Source organism: Anomaloglossus baeobatrachus, chromosome 1, assembly GCF_048569485.1.
Source record: "Anomaloglossus baeobatrachus isolate aAnoBae1 chromosome 1, aAnoBae1.hap1, whole genome shotgun sequence".
In the NCBI taxonomy this organism is placed as follows: Eukaryota; Metazoa; Chordata; class Amphibia; order Anura; family Aromobatidae; genus Anomaloglossus; species Anomaloglossus baeobatrachus.
In genome coordinates, this window is record NC_134353.1 from 301,596,698 (window position 1) to 301,615,969 (window position 19,272).

The 19,272-nt window shown below is 44.4% G+C and overlaps 1 protein-coding gene across 1 annotated transcript in view; it reads left to right on the forward strand.

Annotated features, from left to right (window-relative positions):
- The first annotated feature begins 721 nt into the window (after window positions 1–721).
- The window catches only part of HPGDS (hematopoietic prostaglandin D synthase), a 164,316-nt gene continuing 145,765 nt past the window's right edge, over window positions 722–19,272 (forward strand). The window contains exon 1 of the mRNA XM_075337093.1: window positions 722–823. The gene's annotated coding sequence lies outside the window, so the exon portion shown is untranslated. The remainder of the gene's footprint in view (window positions 824–19,272) is intronic.

Sequence of the window (19,272 nt, forward strand, 5' to 3'; positions counted from 1 at the left end):
GCAAAAGAAGATATTTAGAAAAAGCCTTCTTTCCCTGCTTTAAATTGATGTGGAAAATGAGAATAGGGCTGATCTCGCTAAAGTGTGATAGCCTTTGAGATATTGCTGATATAGTTATGTGTGTCAGTAGCTTCTGGTGGACCCTTCTAAGTAGCTATGCTACTATGCTATAAGCCAGATCAGTTACCCATATTTTGCACTGACGAGGGGCAATCACCCCGAAACACCGTGTCTGCAAATTGGGATTCTGATCTGGCTTATATCCTAAGTCATATGAAAAGGCTTGTCAGAAGGCCACTTTTGACTTTTAGGATTGCTACTTCCAATAGGTGGCGCTAGAGTTTGTCTCCTTTCTTGGAGAGACAATTTGACTGGTTATGAACAAACAAACAGAACACAGTTTGTAGAATCTAGTTTGGAACCTGTGGGCTACCTGTAAGTGGAATCTAGGGCTAAATTGTGTTTGCTAAAGCTTAAATATCTGAAGTAAAAGTTTGTGAACTTTGTATAATACATTTTTAAGCTTTTTCAGAACCTCAGAAATGCAAAACCATAATCAAACCATAAAGAAATTTCCAGTGTATTTGTAGAATTACCTTGTTTAACCTCACTATTAAGTTTAAAATCAAATTATATAACTTGTTAAAGTGTTAAATGAAACGTTCAATGTGTACTCTGTCCCTTAGGGGGCAATATTAAGCAATGAATGCCAGATCCTTCCTGTGGGTGGATATAGTAATAGAAGGAGCAGTTCAAAGTTACTTCTATCTGTGAGGCCAGGCTCAGGGCAGCTTTGTTTCTTCTGAAGACTCCAGACTTTAAGGTAAAATGAAAATTCCTTGTTTTATTTCTTTTTATATACTGTAGGTCATCTATGACCACATGGATTATAACTCCTTTATGAATTGTATGCAACAGATAAAATTCTGTAAACTGAAATATGAATGTCATAGCAGAGATATTCTATGGTCTTGATGTTGTATGAAGGCATGTTACGATAATGCACTCTGTAAAGCATGTATTTTTGCATTGCGGAAGATATATGAAAGATTAATAGATTTTCCTAGAATACAGATCTATCTAATGAGTGCTTAAAACTGAGTTATAGTAAATCCACATACTAACTTCACAGAAACAATATGTAACTAAAGAATCATCCACACATATATGTTTAAGCCGGCCGTTCATGAATTTATTAATTGTTAATTTTGTATGAACAAATCAATTCCACGTAAACATATACTAATGTTGGTTTACAGCCTCTTTATAAAAGTATTTTGTATTTCCTATATTTTACAATTAAAATATTTGTTAACACATGCCATATTTCCAATTGTATTCTGTATTACATTTTATGCTGTGTAGAGTAGCATTTTACTGTATTTAAGTTCAGTAACCATCTGTTGCACATAGCAGCTGTGAATTGGATTTTTATGGCCACATTCACACCCCCAATTTTCAATTATTTAACCATTCATTCATTGTCAATGTAAAAAGTCTGATTTTTAGGACATTTTGAACTTTTTTGTAAAATAGTCTTTTGGTCAATTGTGAAAACTCCGGCACTGACTGTTTACCGCAAGACCATTACATCATATGTATAGACCTAAAAAGCTGATGAATTACTTACTAATAATGATGAGTAGATCAATTTGTGGAGGATCGAGTTTGAGACAAATTTCCTAAAAGTCGTGGTTTCATAAAAATGTTATCATTTTTAGCATCAGAGAGAAGGCATATGTCATTTTTCATAGTTGTAGGGGCTTCCCCATAATCCCTACAGCTATGACATTTTACGGATGATCATAGCTTGTACAGTGGTGGTCAGCACCTGAGCATCAGTTCCCAGTGGCGCACAGGTTGTACAACAGAGTCGTTTACCATCTCCAGAGCCACTGGGTAAGTCTCTTATACTATGGTCTGTAAGCTCTAAAGGTGGCTTTACACACTGCAACATCGCAAACGACATTGCTGTAATGTCACCGGTTTTGTGACGTTATAGCGACCTCCCCAGCGACATTGCAGTGTGTGAAGCACATCAGCGACCTGGCCCCTGCTGTGAAGTTGCTGATCGCTACAAATCGTTCAGGACCATTCTTTGGTCCTTTGTTTCCCGCTGTGCAGCATGATCGCTAGAAAGTCTCAGTGTGTAAAGGGGACTTTACAGCGACTTCGTTAGCGACTTCCCTTTCAAAAAGCTGCTTTACAACGTCCCCAATGACTAGCTAGGTCGTTCTGCAGGTCCGGATCGCTGTTGCTTTGTTGGCCAGGTCTGCCTGTTTGACAGCTCACCAGCGACTCACCAGAGACTTTGTAGCGATCCCGGCCAGGTTGGGATCGCTGGTGGGATCGCTAGAAAGTCTCAGTGTGTAAAGGGGCCTTTATGGTCAATGGAGTCATTTTTATCTTTCTCTAGTAGAGTGTAAGCGCATACGATCAATGAGGTTCAGTGGCATAATTAGAATATGATGGGCCCTGGTACAAAATTTGGACCTGTACCCCCCACCTCCCGCCTGTTAGTCATATTTATGAGCCCTTGTAGCATTCCAAATCTTATAAAGCCATGTGTTGCTGTCCCCTCCCCCTTCTTTATGTAGTAATGTCCCCCAATCTGGGCACCTTCCAGGTATATATGTCCCCTAAACTGGTAACTATGTCCCTAATCCTGGTAACTATATCCCCCATCCTGATAAATATGTCTCCCATCCTGGGCTCCATGCCCCTCATCCTGGTATATATGTGCCCCATCCTGGACCTCTTCTTGGTAAAAATGACCCCCATCCTAGTATATATGTCCTCATCCTGGGCCTTCTCCTGCTAAATTTGTCCCTATCCTGGTATATATGTCCCCCATCCTGGGCCCCTTCCTGGTATATATTTTTCCAAGTCTGCCTCTAATGCATAAAAAAAGGAAAAATAATCTACTCACAGTCCCCACATCCCACAGTATCCTACCCTGTAGCTGACACAGTGGCCGGCAACTGACATTGGCATGCTTGCCATAGTGGTGCATGACGACACTGCCATAGAACGCTAATGCCTGTCACGCCAATATCAGGGTGCCGGCCTTTGATTGGCCGATGGTGTGTATTGTAATGAAGGGATCTTATGGGTCTCTGTGCCGCAATGCGTTTCAGCTGGCTGTTCATGTGGCGCCCTGGACTAGCCAGGTCGTCCCAGGTAACACACAAACACCCCCACCCCCACTAGACAGCAACATTAGCCAAACACAAAACCCTTGTTGCCTCCCTCCAGGGTCTGATGTCCACACCAGGTGGGGCAGAGCCAAGTGGTTGGCCCCGCCCACCGAGGAGTTCACAGGCCTGGAGGCGGAAAAAGGAGCAGTGAAGTCCAGGAGGTGGACGTGAGAGGAAGGAGTAAAGTGGAGAGTGTCTGGGTTTGTGTCCCAGGCACTGACAACAAGGTTGGCAGACGGTGGTGGCCGTCTGCAGGAGTGGTGAATCAACGCGGAACCGTAGGACTGGGGACGGGCGGTGGCCCGCCGGTACCGACCGGGGAGCGAAGTGAAGCCAGCACACACAAGCAGGGCCATCGGACCCCGACTAGGCTTGGAGTCGCCGTCAACAGTCAAATCCAAGTGTGACAGGAACCCCAGGGGTTTCCTAACAGCCAAAGACCCGTTAGAAGGCAACCGTCCGCACCGTGAGGGTATACAGCTACCGCCTAAGGCTAGAGACCCAAGGGCCAGCGCCTGCGGGCAAACGGGCTCCTCCGGCATCCATACACCGGGGAGCGGACTACCGTTGGGGACCCATCGTAGTCAAACAGTACACAAAGGTGTAGGGAAAGACAGCCGCCATCACCTGTCCGGGGAGAGACATTGCAGCCAGCTGCGGGACCCGTCCATCCAGCCGTTTGGTTTACCGAGGACTTTGTGCATCTCTTACTGAGTGAGTACACCCGTGCCATTCGGCACCGCGCCGCGCTGTCCCTGCAACCCTGCACCTCACCAACCCTGCCTCCCCGTCACACCACCGGGCCCCGGGACCACTGACCCCTACCCACGGAGGGGGAAAACAACATCCCAGCTGCTCCCTACCATCGCTCCTGGGATCCCCGTCACCAGCAGCGGTGGTGCCCATCTTCACCACAACCTGTGGGTGGCATCACGGACTAAATCCCCCAAACCAACCACCCTTTTCACTCACGGGCGAGGAGCGCCGCTCGAGTCCCCGGATCCGGCCCACCGCTCGAGCTACCGAGCAGCAGCCGCAGCAGCGCCGGACCCGAGCGTTAGCGAGCACAGCGGCGGCGTCCTCCCCGCCCGCGACATTAATCCACATGGGCACTGGGGTCGACAGGCCACATCCACCCTCGGGCCCACTTGTGACCTCTGTGACCACAATTGTTAAGTACCTGGTGGGGTCCCCTCTATCCTGTAGAGCAGAGGTTCCCAACTCCAGTCCTCAAGGCACACCAACAGTGCATGTTTTCAGGATATCCTTAGTATTGCACAGGTGATAATTTAATCAAATGCAAAGGTGCTGAATCCAACACCCATGCAATGCTAAAGAAATCCTGAAAACATGCATTGTTGGTGTGCCTTGAGGACTGGAGTTGGGAACCTCTACTGTAGAGTATAAGCTTTTATAGTAAGTGGGGTCCTCTCTTTTGCCTGTAGAGTGTAAGCTCTTATGGTCAGCGGGGATCTTTCCTGTAGAGTAAAAGCTCTTATGGTCAGCGAGGTCCTCTCTTGCCTGTAGAGTATAAGCTCTTTGGCTGTGTGTACATCTTGCAGATTTGACACATTTTTGATGCGTTTTTCGGCACGGGTTTGTCACAAAACCTGAAGTGTTTCATGACGCCAGAAAAGTGAATGGGAATCTTGAAGTCTCATGCATGCATTGAGTATTTTCTCCTTGCAGATTTGGTGCAGAAAACAATCTGCAGCATGTAATTTCTTTCAGCATTTTTGCTGCAGATTTCCCCCATATTAATGTAGTGTAAAATCTGCACCAAAAACGTGAGGCAAAAACGCATGTTTTTGCTACTGTGTTTTCCTGCCAAGAGATGCAAAAATGGTGCATCAATTTACATGTGTGTGCCGCCCCTGAAGCAGTCGAACCGCCTGGATCCAGGGTCACCACTGTGGCTCGAGGGTCTACGGACCCGGGGGCTCGTGGCCACTCAAATGTAAAAAGGGGGCTATTTACAGGGGCTGAGAGTTCGTGACGCCACCCGTGGTTCACGGTAAAGGAGTACCGTCGCTGCCGCTAGGAGTACCTAGGGGAGATGGAGTGTGACGGCCAGATGACATTCCCTCCACGGGTAGGGGAGGCCCCGGGACTCTGGATAATGATGGAGCAGGGGTGTGCAGGGCCAGTTGGAAGCAGGGGAGGACCATGTACTCACTCAAGCAGTGTTGCTGATGATGCAACAGCAAAGCAGACTCTGACAACAAGGTAAACAAAGTCTCTGGGTGCCGCTGCCCTCTTGGGGGAGCCCGTCTGGGTATCTGTCCCCTGTAGTACTACCGGGTGATCTGGAGCCTGCCTCCTTGCACAAATGTTGAAAGTGTCCTAGTGGCCCATTAGAGTAAAGCTCTCCGGGCCCCGCTCCCTTCTTTTTGGTAGTGGATCTGTGCTCTCAAGGGCTCACACGTGGGATTTCTGTGGGCTGCTTAGATTGGAAAGCCCTATCCCCCTCATTGCACTAGTGCCCCTGATCTCTAAGTTTCTTGGGGACAGTCCATAAAGTCACTATGCTCCACAGGTTAATTGCAGGGATGCCTGAAGCTACTCCCCGACCTAGGGTGCTGTACCCTGCTGTGCTTTCGGTCCCGGACCGGTTATTAGACTTAAATGCCTCCCGTCCTCCAAGACCAGGTCTAGGCACCCAGCCTCAATACCCTGCGACCGGGTCTCCGGCTCCTTTGGGCCCAGACCACCGTCTGCGACCCAACCTGCCACAAACAGGGGAGCCACGCACTCCCCAGCTTCTCACTTCTTGAGGGCTACCACTCAAATGTCTACTTCCCTCCCACCAGTCTGCCTGACCCCTAGGTGGGCGGCCCTATTCCAGCTCAGTAGCCCACTGGTGTGTCTGACAGGGTGTGGTGTGAGGTGTGGTTGGGATTTTGGATGCTGATGGAGGCAGTACCACAGGTTGGGAACCCAGAACCATGAAGGGTTGAATAATGCACAAAAGAGCAGGAAGTACAGTACCCTGTGACGCCCTGAATAATCCAGGGACGTCACATGTGCACATACCCTTATAGTTAGTATGTTCTTCTCTCTCGCTCTTTCTCAGCTGAAGAGCTCTTATGGTCAATGGGGTTGTCCATCTCTCTCCTGCAGAGTGTAAGCTCTTATGATCAGCACCGTATTCTCTCTCTGGTACAGTATAAGCTCCTCTCTGTTGCACCTGTAGAGAATAAACTCTTATGGTCAGCAGAGACCTCCCCCTCTCTCTCTCGCCTGTAGAGTGTAAGTGTAAGTGTTTTTTGGTCACCAGGGTCTTTTCTCTACTGTAGAGTGTAAGCTCTTATGGTCAGTGCTGTTCTCTCTCACCTGTAAAGTGTAGGATCTTATGGTTGACGAATTCTAATTTCAAAAGATTTGGTAATTTCTAGTTACTAATGTTTGATTGTGAAACTGAAGGATCTGCAACCTAGGAACTCAATGGAGATATTATTTTGAAAGATTTGCTCTCTTTTGTCATATTCAATTTTAATGGGTTAAAGGCAAATCATAACAATAAATTAAATCAAAAATAAAAAAATACAGCAGCACTCTTTAAGCGTCAAGATAAAAAGTATTTGTGAACATTGAATACATTTTTTTTTTAATTGCATTTCTGCTATATGAAAAAAACCCTTTTTAAGAATGAATATCAAAAACTGACCACCTGCAAAAATAAGCCAAATGTGAACAGGTTCAAACTGAGACAACTAGTCACAATAACCCAAAAAAACACAGCTGGACTCTAAAATGCTAAAATCTGTAAACATTGACTATAGGAAATTGTAGTTGCATTACTGCTATAACAACTATGTTAACATTTTCAATGCCAGAGCCTGTTTTTGCCTTCGTGACCCGGCCAATTTTTTCATTTCTGACCAGTGTCACTTTCACAGGTTATAACTCTTGAACACTTCAACGGATCCCGATGATTCTGAGGTTTTTTTTTTTGTGTGACATATTGTACGTCACAACGATAGGGGGAAAATTAAGACTATATCTTTTGCATTTATTTGTGAAAATATCCCAATTTTTGAAAAAAAAAATTTGAAAATTTTGCAATTTAAAACTTTTAATTTTTATACCCTTAATCCACAGAGTTATGTCACACAAAATAGTTACTAAATAATATTTCCTACATGTCTACTTTACATCATCACAATTTTTGAAACATAATTTTTTTTTTTGTTAGGAAGTTAGTCAAAGTCAAAGTTCATCAGCAATTTTTCATTTTTCCAACAAAATTTCCAAAGCCATTTTTTTAGGGACCCCATCACTTTTGAAGTGACTTTGAGAAGCCTAGGTTACAGAATATACACAATAGTGACACCAATATAAAAACTTCACACTACTTAAAACCACATCCAAGAAGTTTATTAACCCCTTAGGTTCTTCACAGGAACCAAAGTAATGTGGACAGGAAAAATGAAAATTTCACTTTTTCCTACAAAAATGTTATTTTAGCCTCAAATTTTGCATTTTCACAAGAGTATCAGGAAAAAATGCACCATACAGTTTGTTGTGCAATCTCTCCTGAGTATGCTGATACCTCATAAATGGTATAAAGCTACTCATGCCAGAGCTCGGAAGGGAAAGAGTGTCATTTCAATTTTTTAAAGCAAATTTAGCCGAAATCATTAGCGGATGCCATGTTACGTTTGGAGATCCCCTGAGGTGCCTAAATGGTGGAGCTTCTCCCCAAGTGACCCCATTATGGAAGCTAGACCCTACAAGGAATATATCTGGATGTTTGGTGAGCACCTTGAACCACCAGGAGCTTCACAGAATTTTAGAACATTGAGCTGTGAAAAAGAAAAAAATACATTTTACCCACAAAATTGTTACTTCAACCAGGTAGCTTTTTCATCCAAAAGTGTATCAGGAAAAATTGCACTATAATATTTGTTGTGCAATGTCTCCTGAGTACGCAGATACCTCATATGTGGTGAAAATCAATTGTCAGGGTGCACAGCATGGCTCGGAAGGGAAGGAGTGGCATTTGAATTTTAGAGCGCACAATTGTCTAGAATAGATAGCAGACGCCATGTCGCGTTTGGAGAGCCATCCATGTGAGATCTTGTTTTGATGTTTCTATTGGTACAATTTTCGGGCACATAACATTTGTGGATCGTTTTTTTCTCATTTTTGGTAGGTAGAGTTGAACCTCCCTAAGGTCAACCATCCTTGCTTATGTAGTTTTCTACTAGGCATTGCTCCCACTAGCCAGTTTCCTACTCCACATTGATGAGTGGCAAATACCCAAAAACAGCTGTCTGTGGATGGATACCATGTTTGGCATAGGTGGTCTCCTTAAGTGGAGACTGCACTTCCCGTGGTTGTTCCTTCCCGGTGAAAGACCTGACTAGTTTCCTGCCAGCGTTGAGAAACATGTGATGGTGTTTCCGCAGGCTTTCTTATTTTATATATCAGGTCAGGCTGGAGTGGGCAATACTAAATATGTGCACTTTTTTGTTTATTTTTGTTTCTATATAAATAAATAAATGTATTTTGAGGTATAATTTTTTTGTGATTCTTATTTTTACATTTTGCATTTTTTTGTTATTGCTTTTTTACCTGGTTCCTATATAGGACTTTCACTTTTCTTAGTCTGATGGCTGATATAATGCATTGCCATGCAGCAGCGTAGCAATGCATTATACAGGCAGTGTCAGGCTGCAAATCGCCTGCCAGACACTGTTGCAGGTAGAGTCTGACAGGCAACCGTACATGGCAGACTCGGAGGTCATCATGTGACCTCCGGCTGCCATGACAACCCTTGGCTCCCCCATGATCCTGTCACAGGAGAGTCGGGAGAGGTAAGAGAAGCAATCACTGCTCTTCTGAAACATCTATGTGCCATGATCACTATTGATCACGGCACACAGAGTATATCAAAGGTCTAACATCACCAGGACTTGAGTCAAAAAGGTTCTGGAGAGTTATCCGGGTAGAACTACCATTCTGTACTGAAAGCGCCAACGTATATTTACAGCCAGCAGTCCTAAAGCGGTTAAAAAAATTAGATACTGAGCAAACAAATTGACCAGTTCATGAGAGCACAACAGGAAATGACAAGGCATACCCCTTTGTAGGGATTCTAACCACCTAAACCCAGGCTGAAAGCTTACAATTTTAAGGGCAGGCAGGACACCAGCTCTAATTAAAAATGCCCCATTCTGATGAGTAGACTGCTCATTCAAAAGGGAATGTGCTACAAATCTAAAAAAAACTAACCAGAATCTCCAAGAATAAGACAAGTATGAACAGGCGCAAGCTCAGACAACTAGTCAATATAACCAAAAAAATATAACTGCACTCTGAAATGCAATAATATTTAAATACTAAATATAGGAAAATTGGAATCACATTACTACTATATAAACTATGTTAAAAAAAAAATGAGCACACAAATTGGACAATTCGTAACAGCCCAACAGCCAGCGACAAGGTGTACCTTTTTGTTGGGACCCTAACCTTATATGCCTCTACCTATGTTGAAAGCATATAATTTTAACCCCTTCATGATCTTGGACCTACTGGTAGGTCAGTTTTGTGTCCCTGCATTTGATGAAGGCTCACATGCTGAGCCCGCATTTTTCACTGCGGATAAAGAATGATCTGATCAGATCCACCCACGAGATTTAACATGCACTCGCGGAGATCCTATGGTGTGATTAGAAGGCGTCGATGGGTTGTCATGACCACAAGGGGTCAGCTGATGAACCCTGTGTCTGTCATGACGAACTTCCTGTGAACAGGCGATGATTATTTCTGCTTTACAGAGCAGTGGAAATACACTACTCTTAACAGCACAAACAGTCGGATGATTGGAACTTCAAGTCCCATAAGGGGACTAGTATATACAATAAATAAAAAAAAGTTTTTAAAAATATGAAAAAAAACAAAACGCAAGTTCAAATCACCCCCTATTGAAAATAAAACAATAACAAAGTCACATATTTGGTATCGCTGAGTTCAGAAATCTCCGATCTATCAAACTTTAAAATAAATTAATCCGATCAGTAAACAGCATAATTGAAAAAATCCAGAATTACATTTTTTTGGCCTCCGCAATATTATAATAAAATGCAATAAACAGAGATCAAAAGATTGCATCTATTCAAAAATCATATCAGTAAAAATGACATCTTACGGCGCCAAAAAATAATCCATCACACAGTCTTAGATCCCAAAAAGTGAAAACGTTATGGGCTTTGGAAAATGGTGGCAAAAGCGAATACATTTTTTTTTTACAAACTTCAGAACTTTTTTCATCAATTAAATAAAATAAAAACTATACATGTTTGATATCTACATACTCATAATGACCTGAAAAATCATACTGTCAGGTCATTTTAACCATACAGTGAACATGGTAAATAAAAAAACACCAAAAATAATTGTGGAATTGCAATTTTTTTGCTATTCCTCAGCACTTGGATCTTTTTCCCATTTTCTAGTATGCTATGTGGTAAAATTAATGGTTTAATTCAAACATATAATTTATCCTACAAAAACAAGGCCTCAGTTGGCTATGTTGATGGAAAAATAAAAAAGTTATTCCTTTTGGAAGAAAGAGAGGAAAACAGAAAACGATAAATAGAAAATTGCCGGATGGTGAAGGGGTTAATGGCAGGTAGGATCCAGCTCTAATTAAAAAGGTCCCAAGCTGATGGGCAGAGTGCCTTGACGAGGCTGATGGGCTCTCAGGAATTGACCAATTTATGTACTAAATACCTTCATTTTTTAATGGATTTTTCATATAGCAGTAATGCAATTTAAATTTTATATGTTCAATGTTCACATATATCTTGGTCTATATATAGCTCTGCTATATTCCATTATTTGTGTATTATGCATTAATAGCAGCTTGCACCTGTTCACGCTTGCTTTATTCTGTTTGGAGATGCTGCTCAGTAAATTAGAGCAGTCTTCTATGAAAACAGTATTTTCAGGCATAGTAGGCAACATTTACTAATGTAAATAAACGTAAACGTAGCCCAGGTAGAATGAAGCCTGTCTCAAATTGATCACCGTGTGAAAAATTTTGTTCCCTTTCCAACTGGACAATTCCTCCTACTGATGCCAATTTGGCTTTCTTTAGATCATTAATTTGTGCCTAAAAACTAGTGCACATGAATCATCAAATCCACATCCACTCTTCTGGACACTTTTAGGCCTCTTTCACACGTCCTTGTCTTCGGTACGTGTTTGGTCCTTTTCCTCATGTATCGGAGACACGGGCACACGTAGACCCATTAAAATCAATGGGTCTGCGCTCATGTGCGCGTTCTGCCATGGACCATGTGTACATGTGCAGCATACGTGTGTCCGTGTGCTCCACACGTCAACATGTCCGTTTTTCTCCGGCATCAAGGGTGTCACATGGAACGCAAACGAACCACACGGAGGTGTTCCGTGTGACACGCGCCGGAGAAAACACACGTGTCTGAGAAAAAAAAACAAAAAACTTTGCTCACCTTCTCCAGCCCTCCTGTCTCTGTTGCTGCTGTCACTTGCTTCCGACCGCCGCTCATTATGCTCATTGAATATTCACTTCACTGCGGCCGGAAGCAGCAGCAGCGGGGAGTCGGCAGGACCGGAGACCGAAGATCAGCACCACGGACAGCGAAGCCAGGGACAGGTGAGTAGAAAGTTCCTGTTCTCTGTGTGTTATCACGGATAACACACAGAGAACACACGTGTGCCATAAACACGGCTCACGAAGGGCAAAACGCACCTCTGACACGTCCGTGTGACACTTCACGAACGTGTGTAAGAGGCCTTAAAAAGTGTGTATGTGTCACATATCAGATTTTTACAAAGATTGTTAGATGCACAGAAAAAAACATATAATATGAAGGAGTGCTCAATTTAGGACAATGTAGCACAAAGTAAACTAAAAAAGGGAAGGACCTAACATATAACTGAGCACACTACAGTAGATTAGCAAAATAGATTATTTGTGATCATAGAATAGCTAAAAACAATGCACACATATGAATACAAAGGACAAAAATTGCCTAGAAGGATAACATCCACTTGCAATATCAAGTCAACCAAATCGGTAGTAAATACAAGATAATAAGAAAAACATGCATATCTGTCTTTTTCGATAGTGTATGTGTCATGGTTCGCCTCCCTGTCCACATGGCTAGGGGGCGGAGCCTTCTCTCGAGCCTCACTTCCAGACCCTGGATGCCTTAAAAGCTGGCATTTCCAGTAAACCAGTGCCGGCTATAAGCTTAGCACTGCTTTGCCTGTGATCGCTGGTCCTGTGAGTGATATACTGATCTGTCTGTTCCTGTGCCCCCGTGCCCTTGTCTGTGTTCCATCCCCTGGTCGTCCCTCCTGACCTCTGTCCCCTCTCCTATTTCCCCACTCAGTTGCTTCCTTTGGTATTGACCTTGGCCTGACTTGACTCCGCTTTTGCTCGTCCCTCCGATCCTGCTTCTGCCCGTACGGTGTTTGACCCAGCCTGTCTGACTATTCCTTGCATGCTCTGCAGCTCTGCTTCTCAGCTGTGCTTTGAGGTAATGTATGAGAACGCTGTGAATTCACTTCCTGTTTCTCATTGCTCTGTGTAGTGTATTATGCTACAGAGCTCTGGCTCCCCCTGGTGGCAGCATTACAGTATGTAAGCTTCTGGTTGTCAACTGAAAATAGATTCACCTATTAGATCTCTGATCAGTGTGAGGTGATTACTAAGGGTCATAATACTAAGGATTGTTTTTGGTTTGGGTTTTGTTTTTCTGGGGTTTTTTTAAAAAAAAAAATGCCCCCCAAAAAACGGCCATCAATTGGGCAAGTTAATCCTAAAGCTAAGAAAGCAGAACTGTCACAAACAGCTGAGACAAGTGAACAACGCGACTAAGGGCTTGAAAGGAAACAGATGAGACAAATTTTAAAAATTAACACCTGTTAATGCAAAACTAATAAAAAAAAAAGAGTTGACAGAAAAAATTAAAACAATGAAGATGTCAACTTCAAGATGTAACTGAAAACTTTACCTTAGCAAGTTTCATCAACAATTTAACATGTCATTTTCCGCAAGCGAAACCTCGGGTATTTTGCTAGTTTTTATTAGAAGTAATACATGTCAACAGCCCATAATTCTAATCTTAAACCTCAGCTGCATTCACTGTAAAATGATGATAATTACAGTCAAAATAATCTGCATAAGTTTATTCAGCTCCAAAAAAAATGAAAGAGGCCTTAAAAACTTTTTATGAACAGGGCAAAAAAGTGCCCTATTTTTATGGACTTTTCTGGAATTTTTGGACAGTTGACAATTTAGTTGTAGCCTTTGCTGCTACTGTTGTGAGGAGAAGTGGGAAGTGTCACGCCCCGGGGCAGCTGAGCTGCTCAGATCCGGGCGGTTCACGGCTCGAGGGGTCTCGGACCTGGGGGCACCGAACAGTTTTTAAATAAAAAGAAAATAAAAAGAAAAATATAATCCGACTATGCCACTCGCGATGTGCGGCCAGTAGGGCTGCGGCTGCCAGTCTTCCCTGGGGATGATGGATGGGGAGCGTGGATGGTGGAACCCTCCGCAAGCAGGGCTTTTTCTCCATGGGTAGGTGAAGGGTTAACTTGGAGGCGCAGGGCAAAAAAATTGGTCCAGACAGGGGAGTGCAGTTTGATTGTCTTTACTTACTACTGGGTTAGCACCCTGGAGATGTGCTGGATCCCAGTTGTGCCCGAGTCCTCTACAGCTGTTCCAGCCAACCTGGTGCCACTCTCCCACCGATGCACTCAGGTGTACTTGTCGGTCCTCCCTGGCGTGGAGCTCCTGGAGGTCCGTCTGGTGTCTGGTAACTGCTGCAGGCAGCTTGGACTATCTAAGGGAATATGTTCCGGTCCTCCCTTTACTGCTGATGCCTCAGACATTAGTGGTGGCAGATAAGTCCTGAAAACCCAGCCGCCTGGCAGAGTTAACAGATGGCTTGAAGTCCTGATCTAGTCTGGGATCTGAACCCCATGCGTGCAAAGTACTGGGAGCCCTGGATGTCCACACCACAGGATTCCTCTGACCTTGGAGCTTGCTCTCTCATTCTCCAGCTACTTTCTCCTCTGAGTGGCTGAAATTTCTATTCAGGTCTTTGCGGGGTCTTTGCTACTTTCACTGTGTCTCAAGATTCCATTGTCTGTCTTGACACCTGTTCTTTTACTACCGCTCACTTCTCACTCCTCTCCTCTCTACTCCTTTCTCTCTCCCAGTCTTCCGCAGACCAGCCACACTTCACACGTCCTCCCCCAGGTCTGGTCCCTCCCTTCCTAGTTGGCTACCTGTTAGCTCCCAGTGCCCAGCCCTGTCACCTGGTTGTGAGTGTACATGTGCTGGTGTGCTAGTGTGTGTACTGACTGGCACAGTCATGTAGGACCCGAGCTGTTTCTTTGTTGTTACCTTATTTTGTGACACCTGGTTACCACAGGGGCATCACAGAAGTCATATAGATCTAGGAAAAAAAAGCATTACATTGGGGCCGTAATTAGAGTCTGATGGGCTCCATTACAAAATTAGCCCCTCCCCCTGCACGTTGGTCAGATGTATGGGCCCTTGTAATATTTTAAATCCTATAGAGACGTACGAAATATATATCTATATACAGTCATATGAAAAAATTTGGGCACCCCTATTAATGTTAATCTTTTTTCTTTATAACAACTTGGGTTTTTGCAACAGCTATTTCAGTTTCATATATCTAATAACTGATGGACTGAGTAATATTTCTGGATTGAAATGAGGTTTATTGTACTAAGAGAAAATGTGCAATCCGCATTTAAACAAAATTTGACCGGTGCAAAAGTATGGGCACCTCAACATAAAAGTGACATTAATATTTTGTAGATCCTCCTTTTGCAAAAATAACAGCCTCTAGTCGCTTCCTGTAGCTTTTAATGAGTTCCTGGATCCTGGATGAAGGTATATTTGACCATTCCTGTTTACAAAACAATTCCTGTTCAGTTAAGTTTGATGGTCGCCAAGCATGGACAGCACGCTTCACATCATCCCACAAATTTTCAATGACATTCAGGTCTAGGGACTGGGATGGCAATTCCAGAGCATTGTAATTGTTCCTCTGCATGAATGCCTGAGTAGATTTGGAGCGGTCTTTTGGATCATTGTCTTGCTGAAATATCCATTCCCTGCATAACTTCAACTTCGTCACTGATTCTTGCACATTATTGTCAAGAATCTGCTGATACTGAGTTGAATCCATGTGACCCTCAACTTTAACAAGATTCCCAGTGCCGGCATTGGCCACACAGCGCCAAAGCATGATGGAACCTCTACCAAATTTTACTGTGGGTAGCAAGTGCTTTTCTTGGAATGCTGTGTTTTTTTGCCTCCATGCATAACGCCTTTTTGTATGACCAGACAACTCAATCTTTCTTTCATCAGTCCACAGGACCTTCTTCCAAAATGTAGCTGGCTTGTCCAAATGTGCTTTTGCATACCTTAGGCGACTCTGTTTGTGGCGTGCTTGCAGAAACGGCTTCTGTCGCATCACTCTCCCATACAGCTTCTCCTTGTGCAACCTGCGCTGTATTGTTGACCGATGCACATTGACACCATCTGCAGCAAGATGAAGCTGCAGGTCTTTGGAAGTGGTCTGTGGATTGTCCTTGACTGTTCTCACCATTCTTCTTCTCTGCCTTTCTGATATTTTTCTTGGCCTGCCACTTCTGGGCTTAACAAGAACTGTACCTGTGTTCTTCCATTTCCTTACTATGTTCCTCACAGTGTAAACTGACAGTTTAAATCCCTGAGACAACTTTTTGTATCCTTCCCCTGAACAACTATGTTAAATAATCTTTGTTTTCAGATCATTTGAGAGTTGTTTTGAGGAGCCCATGATGCCACACTTCATAGGAGATTCAAATAGGAGAACAACTTGCAAGTGGTCACCTTAAAAACCTTTTCTCATGATTGGATACAGCTGCCTATGAAGTTTAAAGCACAATGAGGTTACAAAACCAATTTATTGCTTTAGTAAGTCAGTAAAAAGTAGTTAGGAGTGTTCAAATCAAGAAATTGATAAGGGTGCCCATACTTTTGCACCGGTCAAATTTTGTTTAAATGTGGATTGCACATTTTCTGTTAGTACAATAAACCTCATTTCAATCCAGAAATATTACTCAGTCCATCAGTTATTAGATATATGAAACTGAAATAGCTGTTGCAAAAACCCAAATTGTTATAAAGAAAAAAGGTTAACATTAATAGGGGTGCCCAAACTTTTTCATATGACTGTATATCTCTCTCTCTATATACAGTTAGGTCCAGAAATATTTGGACAGTGACACAAGTTTTGTTATTTTAGCTGTTTACAAAAACATGTTCAGAAATACAATTATATATATAATATGGGCTGAAAGTGCACACTCCCAGCTGCAATATGAGAGTTTTCACATCCAAATCGGAGAAAGGGTTTAGGAATCATAGCTCTGTAATGCATAGCCTCCTCTTTTTCAAGGGACCAAAAGTAATTGGACAAGGGACTCTAAGGGCTGCCATTAACTCTGAAGGCGTCTCCCTCGTTAACCTGTAATCAATGAAGTAGTTAAAAGGTCTGGGGTTGATCACAGGTGTGTGGTTTTGCATTTGGAAGCTGTTGCTGTGACCAGACAACATGCGGTCTAAGGAACTCTCAATTGAGGGGAAGCAGAACATCCTGAGGCTGGAAAAAATCCATCAGAGAGATAGCAGACATGCTTGGAGTAGCAGAATCAACAGTCGGGTACATTTTGAGAAAAAAGGAATTGACTGGTGAGCTTGGGAACTCAAAAAGGCCTGGGCGTCCACGGATGACAACAGTGGTGGATGATCGCCGCATACTTTCTTTGGTGAAGAAGAACCCGTTCACAACATCAACTGAAGTCCACAACACTCTCAGTGAAGTAGGTGTATCTGTCTCTAAGTCAACAGTAAAGAGAAGACTCCATGAAAGTAAATACAAAGGGTTCACATCTAGATGCAAACCATTCATCAATTCCAAAAATAGACAGGCCAGAGTTAAATTTGCTGAAAAACACCTCATGAAGCCAGCTCAGTTCTGGAAAAGTATTCTATGGACAGATGAGACAAAGATCAACCTGTACCAGAATGATGGGAAGAAAAAAGTTTGGAGAAGAAAGGGAACGGCACATGATCCAAGGCACACCACATCCTCTGTAAAACTTGGTGGAGGCAACGTGATGGCATGGGCATGCATGGCTTTCAATGGCACTGGGTCACTTGTGTTTATTGATGACATAACAGCAGACAAGAGTAGCCGGATGAATTCTGAAGTGTACCGGGATATACTTTCAGCCCCGATTCAGCCAAATACCGCAAAGTTGATCGGACGGCGCTTCATAGTACAGATGGACAATGACCCCAAGCATACAGCCAAAGCTACCCAGGAGTTCATGAGTGCAAAAAAGTGGAACATTCTGCAATGGCCAAGTCAATCACCAGATCGTAACCCAATTGAGCATGCATTTCACTTGCTGAAATCCAGACTTAAGACGGAAAGACCCACAAACAAGCAAGACCTGAAGGCTGCGGCTGTAAAGGCCTGGCAAAGCATTAAGAAGGAGGAAACCCAGCGTTTGGTGATGTCCATGGGTTCCAGACTTAAGGCAGTGATTGCCTCCAAAGGATTCGCAACAAAATATTGAAAATAAACCAAACCCAAACAAAATATTTTTATTTGTCCAATTACTTTTGACCTCCTAAAATGTGGAGTGTTTGTAAAGAAATGTGTACAATTCCTACAATTTCTATCAGATATTTTTGTTCAAACCTTCAAATTAAACGTTACAATCTGCACTTGAATTCTGTTGTAGAGATTTCATTTCAAATCCAATGTGGTGGCATGCAGAGCCCAACTCTCGAAAATTGTGTCACTGTCCAAATATTTCTGGACCTAATTGTATATCTATATATATAATTTCCTTATTCTGTCTGTCTGTCTGTCTGTCTTGCTCTAAAATTGTGTCACCGTGACAGCGTCGTTACAGTGACAACTGTCGGATTGGCTGCTGGGATCGGCCTGGCCCCGCCCCCCCATGGATTGGCCGCTCGCCCCGGCCCTCTGCACGCATCGCCCGCTCCAGCGTACACCGGCTCTCGGTACACATGTGCAGGGAGCCGGCATACGCTGACGCCTAGCCCGCTCGCCCCCGCCACACGTTGGCACACTCGGCCCCGCCCACGGCGGACAAAACCTTGCGATGCTGGGATCGTGACAGAGCCGGTGTACGCTGGTAACCATGATACACATCGCGTAAGTATAGGAAGCGCTTTCCTTAGTTACCCGGTGTGTATCATGGTTACCAGCGTACACCGGCTCCCGGTACACATGTGCAGTGAGCCGGCATACGCTGACGACTCTCCCGCTCAGCCCCACTCCAGCGTACACCAGCTCCCGGTACACATGTGCAGGGAGCCGGCATACACTGACGCCTCGCCCGCACAGCCCCGCCCCCGGCACACATTGCCAAGCTCGGACCCGCCCCCGGTGGCCCCAGCATGGGGGATGGAGCACGATGGGGGGGTGCAGCATGGAGGATGGAGCACGATGGGGTGTGTGCAGCATGGAGGATGGAGCACGATGGGGGGTGTGCAGCATGCAGGATGGAGCACGATGGGGGGTGCGCAGCATGGGAGATGTAGCACGATGGGGGGTGCGCAGCAAGGGGGATGGAGCACGATGGAGGGTGTGCAGCATGGGGGATGCAGCACGATGAGGGGTGCGCAGCATGGAGGATGGCGCACGATGAGGGGTGCGCAGCATGGGGGATGGAGCACGATGGGGGTGCGCAGCATGGAGGATGGAGCACAATGGGGGGTGTGCAGCATGGAGGATGGAGCACGATGGGGCGTGTGCAGCATGGGGGATGGAGCACGATGGGGGGAGCGCAGCATGGGGGATGGAGCACGATGGGGGGTGCGCAGCATGGGGGATGGAGCACGATGGGGGGTGCACAGCATGGGGGATGGAGCACGATGGGGGGTGTGCAGCATGGGGGATGAAGCACGATGGGGGTGCGCAGCATGGGGGATGGAGCATGATGGGGGATG